The sequence below is a fragment of the Octopus bimaculoides genome, chromosome 6, assembly GCF_046866305.1.
Source record: "Octopus bimaculoides isolate indiv1 chromosome 6, ASM4686630v1, whole genome shotgun sequence".
Lineage (NCBI taxonomy): Eukaryota > Metazoa > Mollusca > Cephalopoda > Octopoda > Octopodidae > Octopus > Octopus bimaculoides.
The window spans coordinates 61,677,211-61,688,062 of record NC_142933.1 but is presented as its reverse complement, the minus strand read 5'-3'; positions in this window follow the sequence as shown (position 1 = coordinate 61,688,062).

Sequence of the window (10,852 nt, the reverse complement as noted above, 5' to 3'; positions counted from 1 at the left end):
ATGTGTGTATATTCTGTATGTGTGTATGTGTGTTGACGTCACGGAAGCCATGTTTTTTCGTCAAGAAATAACAGACAAACATTGTGTTTAATCGTTTTCATTAATAAATAGAGGTCCAAATATCACAAAAAATTGTACTGCTCTGCCGAAAGTAAGTATGAATATAAATATGCTAAAAAAAAAAAGATAAAATGTACTATTTCTGAGATATTTCGGGTAAACACAAACATCTCTAGAGTTTTATCATTTTTAAGATTGTAATTCTGATGGTCAAAGGGGTTAACTGCTAATTTTCTCTCGATCAACACGGCTTGTTGTCAAAGTTAGGCACTGCACTGACCTTGGAGTAATTATTATTTTTTAGGTTCAACTCATTCATCATCCGTTTTATGTAACCTATCGAAGAAGAGATCTTCCCTAGCCCTTCTATAGAACATATACAAGTTTTGGTTCAATTCAAAGGTCCGCTCAAATTTCTCTCGATACCTCCGCGACTTGCGATAGCTGACCCTGGTCTCCTGTCCAGCCATGGTGTTTATCGTAATTATCGCAGGTGTTGAATTCCAGTCCTTTTTCTCCGCTTTTTTACTGCTATACTTTTCTATAAAATAAAATGCTTCTTCGCGTTTTTCCAAAGAAAGCGACCAATTATTTCTTTTCAGCGGGCTTGTGTCAATGACAAAAGTTCTTGGGGATAATGTCATTATAGAGTGCTGAAATATCTCCATATGCTGACGTCACAGCCTTTCATGCCACATGCATGTACGTATATATCTATGATATGTGTGTGTGTGGGGGGGTGAAAATTAGTAAATATTGAAATTACTGAAATACCTTCTTGATGTAAACATCGCAGCTTCAGGAGTCAGCTGTGTATTTTGGTTTCCTATTTTTACGAAATCTGAAACACTTACCTACATACACTAATTCATACTTTTGCTCACATTTCTGCCTATCATTCTCACCCTCCTTTGCTTTCTGCTTGTGTGTGTATGTGTATGTGCATGTGTGTGTACGTGATCGCGCGCGTGTCTGTGCCCGTATCCGTACGTGTGAGTGCGAAAGGGAGTGGCGGAAAGGATGATAAATGAGTACGGTTTGATTAGTGTATAGTGGAAACGTTAAAGAAGAAATTCTACATAGATACATAAATGAATGAATAACAGAAATCTTGAAGGCTCGGTGCTGGGGGAACAAGCAAAACGATAAACAAAACACCCGCAACGGAAAACGAAATTTAGAACAGAAAAAACAATAGCAACAACAAAAACAAACATCAAACCTAAACGTTAACAATTTCTCGTTGTAACAAGTCTGTAAAACTAATTTCGCAATTGTTGCCGTTTAAAAACTGTACCCAGTTTTATGCTTACCGGTTATCGAAACGTTAAATTTGGATGAGTGAAAATATTTTGTGCTTCTGCACTATATGTGTCTACTTTCTGGAATGCGGATAAGAACGGTCTGCGATCATAAAAGTTATTCGAACGTTTTACTATAAAGGCTGGCATATATGAAAGAACGAACAAGAGAAATGGGAAATATTTTCCGAATTCCAACTCTCAACTTCAAACTCTTGCAATAGAAATCTATGGAGCAGCACTTTGGTACTTACTCATCTTCATTTACACAACTACCTCAGCAAATGTTCACGAACATGAGCCATAGTTTTCCCTAGGACTGCTAAGGAGTGCTTAGGTCCATTTATCTTCAGTATTCCTGTTCAATCATCAACTAAAAAAGCTCAACGAAAGCAAGTCAAACTCGTACTTATTCTAACAGTAATATCAAAAACATAAACCATACAGTCGACACAAACTTCACAAAACATTCAGTTGTCTAGGTGGTGTCCTAACACGACTTTACGTGTCATATTTTAAAATAAATTAACGAACGAACTTAAGTGCACAAATATGAGAAGCGTCACTCTTGAACTGGGATACAGAAAAGTCGAGTTTATATACCGTTACACAGTCACTATCAAGGTACAAGAAACTTTGGAAATAGAAACGGTCATTACCGTACTAGAAGATTACTAGAAACCCGTGATTATACGGGCTCGCAAATATCGGAACAAGTTGGTGGACTTGCAACTTGACACCTAAAAAGGCAAGTCCATAACATACCTGTGATGTCTTCTGCAGATATACCGGAGCTGGAGTTCTGCTTCAGATCGGATCTCCAAATAGATATGAACTAAGAAAAAGCCGACGCTGAAAAGTTAGATGGAAGTGATTAACACCTACATCACTTCGGTAGTCTGAATCCCTGCCACCAAGATGTCTTGTCACAGTAAACACCTGGCCAGATTAGTGTGCATGCTCTTTCAATTCCTGTAGAAGGGACGATTTTGTTGCAAACAACCGCTTCTTGCAAGTCTGAAGATACTGAGATTATTATTATTATTATTATTATTATTATTATTATTATTATTATTATTATTATTATTATTATTATTATTATCATCATTATTATTATCATCATCATCATTATCCTCATCATCATCATCCTCATCATCATCATCCTCATCATCATCATCATCATCATCATCATCATCATCATCCTCATCATCATCATTATTATTATCATTATTATTATTTTATGTTTGACTTTTGCTTTGCATTTGTACAAGTTGGATCCAAGTCTCACCCAGAGACCTCAAGAGACAATAAGTTAGAAGTTCATGTAGGTGTTATGCCTAGGGTACCATATATTTGGATTGTGTTTGTTTTAAAATTTGAGATCACATAGACAGTATTTTACGTAGGATATGGGCAGTTCCCATGAGCACTATCTTTTGAACTTCAGCCATTTTGGGGTTTCCTGGTATCTGAGCTAGGTAGTAATCAGCCCGTTTCGCTGTCATTCCCAGGGCACCTATGACAATAGGTATTGTTTTCATCTTCAGATTCCACATTTTGCTAATTTCTATTTCAAGATCTTTATATTTGCTCAGTTTTTGGTAGGTCTTGACAGATACGTTTATATCGATTGGGACAGTCATATCAATGAGGAGGCATGATTTTTGTCTGAAGTCTTTCAGTATGATGTCTGGCCTATTTGCGTCTATCTTTCTGTCAGATTGAATGGTGAAGTTCCAGAGGAGTGCGATGTGATCATTTTCAAGTACTGGGGGTGGTTTGTGTTCACACCAGTTTTTATCATGGGGCAAGTCCAGGTTTTTGCATAATACCCAGTGAATATATTATGCAGCTCTATCATGCCTGTTGAGATACTCTGTAGGCGCAAGCAGACTGCACATGGAGACAACATGATCGATGGTCTCATTTTGTTGTTGGCATATACGACATAATGGGGAGCTGCCGTTCTTTAATATGTTGGCCTGGTAGTTCTTTGTAGGTAGGCATTGATCTTGGGCTGCTATGATAAACCCCTCTGTTTCTGATTTCAAGCCAGAGGCCATTAGCCATTGATGGGTAAGGGCTTTGCCAATATCTGCATTATTCGCTCTCTTTGGGTATTTGCCATTGAGAGGTTTTCCATGCCATTTTTCAGTCATAATATCTAAGGCAGCAATTTTAGCACGGGTTTTCAAGCGCTTAGCTTTCTCTGCAGGTGTTTCTAGTTCGTCTAATTCTTGAATTTGATGCAATTGGAATTTGTTATTATTATTATTATTATTATTATTATTATTATTATTATTATTATTATTATTATTATTTCAGTTATTATATTGATCCAGTTGGTCACTCAAAGTGCTATAAATAGAACTATACTTCACGATCTGTAAATATGTGAGATCACATTAGATAATGTATTCCAAGTTATCCCTAAATATACTGAAAGTGACGGGTGCCATGCATTTAGTCAACGGTTTTCCTGTTGAGTGTTAATCCGGTGCTAAGCAAAGCTAAAACAAAAAACAAAAACTGTCTTCGTTAACATAAAAATGGAAATGCAAAAAGGATAGAAAATTTTAAAAAAATAAGGATGTGTGTATGTGAACGTGTGTGTGCGTGTGAGCATGTGTGTACGTATATGATTATTTATATGCGTGTGTGCGATTTGAGTATCTCTCTCTCTCTCTCTCTCTCTCTCTCTCTCTCTCTCTCTCTCTCTCTCCCTCTCTCTCTCTCTCTCTCTCTGTGCGTGTGTATATGTATGCGTCCTTATAGATATTTCAACAAGGGTACGTACATACGTATGAGATTAGAAACCATGTGCGACATGGTCTCTTATTTTTATTCCCAGCTGTTTTCCTCATTTATGTCAATGATATTAAATCTAAAGAAAAAGTAATAAAAACTAAAGAAAAGTAATAAAAGTAAAAAAAATAATAGTAACGAAATTGTGGTGAGATGAATATTCTCTGTTGGAATCCCACGAAAGGAGCAAGTTGAATCGATTTAATGCCAGTTTGTACAGCTTAATTTTTGTAATAGTAGAATTTTAATGGTTTTCAATCTCTTCTTTGGTTCCATGTTGTTTTATACCTTAACGGCAGGAAAAGCAATAAAGTGAGAAAAAATAGGCCTTCCTCTGGATGAAGGAAATACTCACAATTGAAAACCTATTAGAAGGTGACAAAAACCTCATGTAATCATTCTAGATTCATACTGATTGGAAGGGAAAATAATCGTGAAATGGAGTAGGCATACTTTAAAAGGAAAATTTACTTCGCGATGAAAATTGAAGAAAAAATCCTTTGTATACACACACACACACACACACACACACACACACACACACACACACACTCACACTCACACTCACACACACACACACACACACACACACACACGCACGCACACACACACACACTCACAATCACCTATACAAACAAACAGACAGACAGACTGACTTGGGATAAATATAGAATCTTCCTGTTATTTATTGCGTACATAAACATCAACACAATCCTTTCAAAACTTCAGCCGAGTGCAAATATACCAAGTTGGACATAGTTGTTTGGAAAAAATAAGAAAAGAATATGAACCGTCATAGACGTCAGCTGTCCTGCTTGTGTGAATATCAGAGAGAGGAGGGTGAGATAGAGAGACAGACAAACAAACAGACAGAGACAGTCAGACAGAGGATATTTATGAACAACTGCTTCGAGGTGTACAACATCTATACCCAGGTTATAAATTCACTAATAATATTCGGTACACGTGATTTTGTCATTTGACTGTGGCCATGCTGGAGCACCGTCTTTAGTAGAGCAAATCGACGCAAGGACTTATTCTTTGTGAGCCTAGTACTTATTCTATCGGTCTCTATTGCCGAACCGCTAAGTTACGAAGATATAAACACACCACCATCGGTTGTCAAGCGATGTAGGGGGACAAACACAGATACACAAACACGCACACATATATATATACACATATATATATATATATATATATATATATATATATATATATATATATATATATATATATACGACAGGCTTCTTTCAGTTTCCGTCTACCAAATCCACTTACAAGGCTTTGGTCGGCCTGAGGCTATAGTAGAAGACACTTGCCCAAGGTGCCACGCAGTGGGACTGAACCCGGAACCATGTGATTGGTAAACAAGCTACTTACCACACAGCCACACATAATTAAAATGCGGAAAAAGAGAAGTTTAGTGTGTGTGTGTGTGTGTGTGTGTGTGTGTGTGTGTGTGTGTGTGTGTGTGTGTGTGTGTGTGTGTGTGAGGGAGAGAGAGAGAGTTTTAAATTGAAAATAAGTGCAGGCAAGCATTAACGTGCGCAAAATAGCGAACATTGAAATTAACAGAGAAGTGAAATTAGGTAAGAAAAACTTATATATTAAATGATCTGTTAGAAAAGTTTTTTCAGAAATGAAAAAAAGTATAACTAAAATTTAATGAGAAATAAAGGTATTTTTTTTTTTTGTGTGAATTAAAATTGTGTAGAAATTAGGTGTTGGGAGAGTAAAGGCGTTGTAGGTGTTAGTTGTTGACACAAATTATGTGCGTTCATGTAAACATGCCAAAATGTATTTCAAAGGAAGGTTGTAGCTATATGCAAAACTGAGGTGCAGATTAAGAGTTACGTATTAGTTAAGACACATATATAGAACGTATATTCCAGAGGTGTTCAGACTTTTAAAGGGAGGCATTTGCTTATTTCAGAGAAGTACAAAGCTCTAATATCCTTCAAAGTAATGTTTCTCTGACTTTAATACACTTATTTGTAGCGCTCCCGGCAGTTCGTGAAGGTCTCGTGAAAGTTCTTCAAAGTGAAGGAATCTAGGACTCGTCTCACAACTTCCTTCATCTTCTCCTTCAGCTTGGGAAAAACCAAAAGTCACAGAGACCAAACCTTGGACTGTAGGGAGGATGAGGGTTAGATATGATGCCCATCTTTGTCAAATAGTTGGTTACCAGGATGGAACTGTGGACCGGTGCATTGTCCTGATGCATGTGCTCTGGCCTTTTGCAACTAAATATCTTCCTGAACCCCCTAGAAACTTCCACAAAGTACAGTTTGTTAACAGAAAACTTTATTACATATTAAGCTTCCACAATGTCTTCAGGTCTCAACTGCATTCTGCAAACTAGTCATCTGTGACAAGCAGTGTTTAGTAGGAGGTGTTGAAAGTGATGTTACAGTTATCTCATTGAATCTGGAATAAATGATATAATAAATATTGGCCGTCAATTTATTAGGGGTATAGCAATGGTATACTAAACTTAGAATAATCTAACTGCCTCCCCAAAACGAAGTTTCAAAACTTTGAGAATGCTTCTTGTATCTCTATATCAAATATTTTTTTGGAAAATTTCTGAGAACATAGGTGTATTTACAGATATATAATTACCTTCTACACTTGCATAAGCCATTAAAGTTATGAAAATGTAGCTAATAAGTGATAGCATAAATGAAAAATAGATAAGAAAATAATTATACATATATGCACATGCATATCAGTGTACATCTATATGCATACATATACATACACATGTGAGTGTGCGTGTGCGTGTGTGTGTGTGTGTGGATTATTTACTATGTATTTTATTGAGTAGACGGCAAGGCCTGCTTTGCCGCGTACCATTTACAATGACAGGTTGTTAACCGGTAAAAACGTTCTGAAAGCTTTCTTATAGAGATTTAATAGTAAAGTTGAAATAGGGGAAACACACTAAACAGCGTGGCGTAAAAGTTACTTGTCATTTTAAAACTTAAGTAACATTTTTGATAATAAATAATGTACCGAAACATTGTTCTTTAAGTATATTTATTTTCCGCTTTAGAACTGATTGTCGAATCATCCTGCCTTCCATTTCAGCTTCGCAAATTTGAACACTTTCTACGTAGTATTCCATGATAGCTCGTAAGGTATCGGACTCCAGTGATCTAATTCTTTTATCACGTATTATTTATTAGCTTTTGGAATGTGCTTATACCATACATGTTTTAATGGACAAGCTAACAGCATTATTTCCGCACATACTAAATGATAATCTCATAACTTTGCAATCATTTAACCGCTTCTAGAAGGAAAGATGTTCCTACTCCAGTGGTGTAATCTGATCTCATACCGATGTGTAAATGACTCTTTTTCAGAATTCATTGTTGTTTGTCACAAAGTTAAATTAGATACATGTCTGGGCGCAATGTGTCTCTACACACTAAGCCGAAATTTACATTGGACGGGGTCCGGTGGAGTTGGTTAGATAAGCCAAGATGCTTTCTGCAATCCCAATCAGCATTTGAAAGCTGTGAAAGAAGCGAAGGCTTCCAGAGTAATTTCAGAGTTATCTCTCTTGAGTACATGAAGCTGATGATAGTGAAGAAGTTGCACCATGAAATGACTGTTTGGGTTCTTAATACCTATTGCCTATAGCGAGAATTCTTCTCAACGGCAAGCAGCAGTGAGTATGGCCTTTGTACAGATCAACTATGTTCCATAATTATTTGAATCGATCTAAATGTTTGTTCACACACAACACTACTTTCACATACCTACTACTCAGTGTGTATGTGCGTGTGAGCGCGTGCGTGTGCATGTATATGTATGTATATATAAAAGAAATGATTATGTAAGTCTTGTTTGATAAAGATATTTCAGGATAAACCTTGCCTTCTTGATATATAGTTTTTTGACCTTCCTATTGAATTCAAGAGCAGCACATTATGTCGACAAAACAGTAGCCCAAATCACAGCGAAATTTTTCTCGCCTCGTCCGTTAACATACCACTCCTGTAAAGACGAAATGTCACTGCCAATAAGTTGGTCTTCTTTACTCCGTTGATATTCACGTAGCTCTTATTGCTAAATTTATCGTTTCATTGCATTCTGATTTGTTGGTAGATATTTTATACACCCACGAGAAATTAAAATCCAAAGCCAACATAGGCAGTTAGTAGGAAATGAGATGGCAGAAAACTAAATTGAATATAAAAAAAGACACGACAACAATGAGAAAAGATGCAGCAGTCATAACAACTAAAATGAAAACAATAAAACTGCCATCATTACTGCACAACCAACAACAGCAACAACAATAAGAAGGGCCCTAAGAACAATAGCGTTAACATCAAAGATCTTTTATACATAGACATGCGGCAACAACACCAACACCTTTCACACTCACCGCTTCTCTGAGATTGAAAAAAAAAATAAATAAATAAAAATATAAAGCATCTGCATAAATTTCCTTGTCTACTACTACTCAGATCAAATATTTTTTATATAGGAATGCCTGTCGGTCGCAATATCGGTGTTGAAGAAATTCGATTTATTTGGAGCCACAGGTAATAAAATGCAGCCTGTTTTACCATTTGATAATGTCCCCGATTGAAGATAACGAAAAGAAAAAATAAATTCCCCAGCAGGATTTAATATCTAAAGTCTAATGCCAAGTTTTAATGAAAGCCAATGTACTGCACCATTTGAGATATTTTGCTCGACCGTCTTGCCGTTGTTTATTTCGTTCTTTTGTTATTTTATTGTTTTAGATGCTGGTTCCATCGAGGGAGATAGTCGAAATTGTAGAATATCGGTCTAAACGATTTCCAGTATATTATGGTCGTTGACTTTTTGATTTTTGTATTTTTTCCTTCTTTTCTATGTTCTGTCTTCGAGACCAGTCACTATGATCATTGATTTTTATCTTTACATTGTTTATATAAATACCAGTAATATTGGTGTCTAGATCTTTCTATCGGTTGTACTTCTTTCTTTCGAATGGTCTGTGCTTGAATTAAAAGCAGTTATTATTGTTGCTGTTGTTATTCGGCTCTTTACTTTCGGAGTTCAAGTCCCACCGACCTCATCATTGCTTTCATCTTTTCGGGGTGGATAAAATAAAGTATCGGTTAAGTACTTGGGGTTGGTCTAATCGTTTAACCTGTACCCCACCTTAACATTACTGGCCTTGTGCTAAAATTTGAAACCAATTTTATTATAACTGTTGGGGTTTATGGCTGACAAAGTAATTACCCAAAACACTCGAATACAGATGACTTAATGCAGTTTGAAGTTTCACCTTACTCTGATTGACAAGGAGGGTGTATTTTTAAAACAAGAATTTTGGGTGGAAACGCCACAACACACCTCCAAAAGGAAAACCGAAAAATTACAAAGTACATTACACAGAAAATGCTAAGAAAAAATTATGCGAATCTAATTGCAACGTAAAGTATTTATAACATGCACGAACAGGGAAAAAACACAGTCATTTTAACTCAACGGAGAAGAAATCAACAACTGTATGAATTCATATCTCCCTTCGGATCTGATCAGAAGCAACGATAAACTGATTTTTGCTAACGTTTGCAACAGAAAAACTCTTCGCATGAAACATTTCCCCCAAGAGATCAAAAGTTTGGAAGTATTTTGTGCCCCGACCTGAGGCCAGTCTGCCACAAGTGATTAGGCAGGCCGTGAGAGAAGAAAACCTGTTGTGTCTATGACAAGTCACAACATATTTTCTGATCTCATCCAAACATTTGGAGACAATTCTGGCAGATAGCTTTAGTGTGATTAGAAACGGAGGGCATGCGGCACTGTATGTCATTGTCAGAAGATAAGCCAAAATAGTACGTGGGACACCAGCACATAAGCTGGTTCAACAATATTTAAGGAGGAAAACATAAAGGCCACAGTCAGGGAAATTGGTGATGATCAGTGCACATGAAACATTTAACCATAGGTAGTTAAGTGGGATTACGATTAACAAACAAATATTCATGAGAATCAAAACTATGTATTCAGCTTTTGAGGCAAACCAACCAGAAGTTGCATATGCAGAACCTGTTTCATATGCGGAAGTAAAACACGTATAAACGTTTACTGCGCAGAATATTTTTTTAAATTAGCAACAACAACAAATCATTTTGTTATTTGTCCAATCCAGGTGTAGTCCTTCGGCGAAATAAGGCATATCTAGTGAGCCAACAAATAAAACTCTTCTGTGCTCATTACCAGAAGCGAGCTATGAGATGCAACCACCACCACGCTCCGGCGAAGTTGAGGAAAACCAACTACAGTAACAACAGTAACTAACTGAAAAAGACCAGAAATCTCTTCCTCATAGCAGCAGCAGCAGCAGTCCATCTACTTATGTGGATGATAACCTAACTGTGATAGTTTGATTAAATCATCCCCTAATAATTGCTGGCCTTGTGCCTAAATCAGATACCGTTATTATTATGTTGCGATTTTGATACTATAGCAAGGACAATGGTTAATAAAATATATGCCCTGGGGTGATTTTCCTGTTATAGGTTAGCTTCATTATTTCTTTGGAGAAGGATAAGAAAGGTCCTTAATAGTGCATATTTTTTTTTATTTTTAATCATTTATTTTTTCTTTCTTTTTCGTAAAAATTGACATAATAAACGTGATTTCCCATAGCTTCCTGAACAGTCTTAAAA